Genomic DNA, 4,376 nt, shown 5'->3' with positions numbered 1-4,376 from the left:
GGTGAAATTAGATATCTTAAACCTAGTTTGGGTAGCAATTTGCCTGATTTGGAATTCAAGGATTAGAGTGGACTCCTAACTCACTTTAGGATATGACATATGTTTGCTTTGGGGAATCTTTATTCCTATTAGGCTCTTGAAAAGTGGTATTATAGTGATGGTGATAAATCCTGGTACTTGATGATATTATTAGTAAATGTGAGACATGATTACCTTGTTTATTATGCTATTGATGACACTATTATGAGCAAGATTATAATTGTAACTGGTTTAATTCAATGTATTATATATATTATGACCAATTTAACTATGGGTATTATATTCATTATGATCGATTCAATTTTGGGTATTATACATATTATGTCTGGTTCAAGTTTGGGTATTACATGCATCATGACCGATTCAATTCCAGATATTATATACATCGTGGCTGGTTCAATTTTTAGTATTATATGTATTATGATGGTTCAATCATGGGTATTGACTAAATATATATATATTTTCGATACAAGTCCAGGTATACACTATGATATGATGAAATGATTAAGTGTTGAGTAATTGTTAAGGAAGGCCTAGTAAGTAATTTATGACTAGTAGATAAGTGGAGTCTATTGATATCTAAGGTTGTGATAAGAAATGACTAATGGTTGACTAGTTGACTATGGTATAATGCTGGTAAATTTTTAAGTGATGGCGCAATGGCGTATGATGGTGCAACGTGGAGTGATGGTTGAATTATGATGAAGGTTAGATATAATTTCAAATGATTGGCTTACTTTCTCTTTAGTGTACTCTCCAGTGGTATGGGATGCTATGATAAGTTCTTTACTTTTTGCACCAATTGGCGTATGGGATCCAATTCTGTAGTTATTCTTACATGAGCTTGATTCGCTACATTTTATTACTGTTATTGTTTTCGTTAGTTACTAATTATGCATTGTGATGATAGAGATGGTTCAGGTTTGATTCTGTACATATATATATATATATATATATAAAATTCTTGACCTTGAGTTAGTTATTTTATCTTGCATTATATCATCCTTATATCATGGCTTACTCAATCGACTGATGATGCCTGAGTACCCATTATTTTGGTACTCATACTACAAGTCTATACCTTTTTGGTAAAGATTCAAGTACTTCTGGCACCATTGACCATTGTTCATATAGAGTTTATCTTTCGGAGATTGGTTGAGCTCTTGAAGTTTTGAGTTGCCCATTTCCACCTATCTTATTGTTATTCAGTCTTTTGTACCGAGACAGATGTATTGAATATATTCTAAGGATTTTGTGTTGTAATATGATGAGTTGTGATTTTACCACTCAGTCATACTAAATATGTATGTACACTATCATGTGTTGTAAAAAAATGAGACATGATCACTATTTAAGTGCACTAATAACCACATTTTAAAGGTATACAATTGAGAAGGTGAACATATGTGGAATGGAGCTAAAAATAGAGCAAAAGGATGCAAAAAAAGTTCAATTGGAGACATGAAGCTTTCAATCCCAGTCACCGCGATCGTGGTCATTAGGCCGCGGTCGCGGTCAGTCAAGATGATCAGCATAATGCGGTTGCAGAACACAACTATTGTCATGTTAATACGGCCACGGTCAAAGATGGGTGATCGTGGGTCAGTGGGAATAGGCCCTAGGCAGATTTGTAAAATTACATAGGCGAATTCCAAACCATATATAGGCAAAATCCCTTTCTTCTTATGGTAGTTCTTACCTCATAAGATATCTTTGAATTCAAAGGTTGAAACTCTAATTGGACAAGTGTGTAACTAACTTTGGAAGCTAAATTTCGTAGGATCTTTGTGAAGAATGAATGCTTAGGATAATACTTATGGTATATCTCATTTTACTTTCTTCATGAGTAGATAAGTAATTTAGTCTTAAGATTATGTTGAACTAGTGTGTAATGGTGTGTGGGTATTATTGTGTTTGCATGGATTTTAGTTGTTGAGCATGGATTCCACCAGTGCATGAGATTAAATGAGTTTGATGGGTGAAAACCTCAAACTCTAGAAACCCTTTATCATCATCAAAAGATGGATGAAGGTGAACATTAGGTAACCCATAACATCCTCGAAAGGGGGTTATAAGGGGATAAGGCAATGGTGGAAAATTAAGCTTATGGTTTTCTACCTTTTGAAATCTTAGAAATAAGTGTATTGGAAGTGTAAATCATGCAAAGAGCATCATCCTAGAAATAGGAATGCTTGATTGAGGTCTTGAGTGATTATGAAAATTTATACACTTGTTAGGTGCTCGAAGAGCCAACGGGTGAAATTATTGTGGTTTTGTTAAAATATTAAACCAAATGGTCTTCATCCTAGCCTATCCTTTAGTTAACAAGTAAATTTCATGATGAACCAACATCAACCCACATGAATTACCTCTAGGTAGACATAATCCCAAAATCTCCTCAAATCTTGAATTTAAAGTAAAAGTTTTAATCACCAAGTACTTGCTAAAGTTTGTTGTGAAGAGTTTCCAAAAAAATCCCCCTATTTAATTTTACATGTCATTTCTATTAGCATTCCAGGTAATCTCATAGTAATTTGAGAATACATAGGGTTTGAAGTCTATAATCACTCCTTGAGATTCAACACCAATTCAAATTGGGTTACTTGACAACGACTGCCTCACCCCTTAATTATGGGAGTGAGTTGAGCATTATCAAAATGGCGTCATTGCTTAGGAGTGAAATATATATTTTGCTTGTGCGGTGTTATTCTTACTTGGATTATCCAGAGTGGAGTACTTTATTTTCTTTATTGTTTTTGGATCTTTTTTAGGTAGTCCTAACATGAAAAAAAACTATGAGTGAAGGCACTAATCCTGTAGAGTCATCTGATTCACCCACTCAAAGAGAAAGCCATTTAAATGGTGGGAATCATATTAGTGAAATCCATATCCCACGTCACAATGGGAACAGTACATTTCATTTGACTAGTATCATTCTTAATGTACTGCAAGTGAAGGACTACATGGGGGTCAAGCTCATGAGGATCCATATGTTTACTTAAGGAATTTTTTGGATGTGTGTACACCATTCAACATGTCTTATATTACTCAAGATTTCTTTTGGCTCTGTCTCTTTCCCTTCTCACTAACGGGTAAATAATTTTTGTGGTTTCGTACACTACCTATGGCTTCACTCACTTTATGGAATGAGCTCACAAAGGTGTTTTTAGATTAATACTCACATTTCTCAAAGGTGTGTCACCCGAGAGATGAAATCATGAACTTTAGATAAAGGAACGGGGAGTTGCTTCACGATGTATGGGAGAGATTTCATAGAAAGTTATCAAAATGACCAAACCTTAAGATTCCGGGGAAGATACTTCTCCAAATATTCTATCGGTCACTAGACCCTTTCAACCAAATGGTGGTAAACAATGAGGAGGAAGGTTCTCTCTTAAACTTGAACTTAAATGCAGCTACAAAATTGTTGAGAGAGGTAACTAAACATAATCCGGAAGGGCATCCCAAGACATCAATATTTCTAACAGATCTCAATCCTAGCCCATGTTTAGTAGAGAACAAAGGAACCGGGATCAGGAACAAGAGGAAACTATGGAAAAGATCTTGAATCAACTTGAGCCCCAAACCAAGTATGTCATGGGTGCACCCATGAAAATGGACAATCTCACAACATCAAAAACCCATGACAAAGATAACGAAACGAGGAAGATGGATGAAGATATTTGGTATTTAGAAAATAATTCATACAGTTATCACTTGGCCTATCATAGGCAAGGTGGGAATAAATGTTGGAGGAATCAGGTTGGCATTCGAATTTGGAGAAATCGCGAACATGAGTATTGCCATTTTGTGCCTCACCATCATCGAGCTTATAACAAAGAGTCAAGCCCCGTTGATGCCGACATATGTAAAACGGAAGACATCCTAGCAAAAATTTTTAGTAGAAGTAAAGGAACGGATAACATGATCCATGAATTAACATAGTACATTATTTCACTCTCTAAAACTGTGGCCTCCCATTCGACCACTATCAGAGAATTGGAGATCCAAATGGGACTAATCCTCATACGTCTAGATATTAAACCTCGGGGAAATTTCACTAGTTCCACAATTAACAACCTCCAATATAGTCACCAAATCTTGGAAATACGTATGTGTAACGCCCCGAAATTGGGTCCCGAGATGTCACACGGTGCTTAGGGGCATAAGTGACCCTAAGCTAACCCTTCTACTCGTATAACTCATAAGTAACTGAATAAAATCCTCAAGTCTACATGACATCAGCGAAAATATAGAACTTATCTGAACTTGATCAATACAATTATGTACGTTACAAGGTTACAACTCTACTTTTATAAATAAAACTGAAACTGAAT

This window comes from Capsicum annuum, chromosome 3 (assembly GCF_002878395.1).
Source record: "Capsicum annuum cultivar UCD-10X-F1 chromosome 3, UCD10Xv1.1, whole genome shotgun sequence".
NCBI classification, from domain to species: Eukaryota; Viridiplantae; Streptophyta; class Magnoliopsida; order Solanales; family Solanaceae; genus Capsicum; species Capsicum annuum.
Note: the sequence above shows the minus strand (reverse complement) of the source record.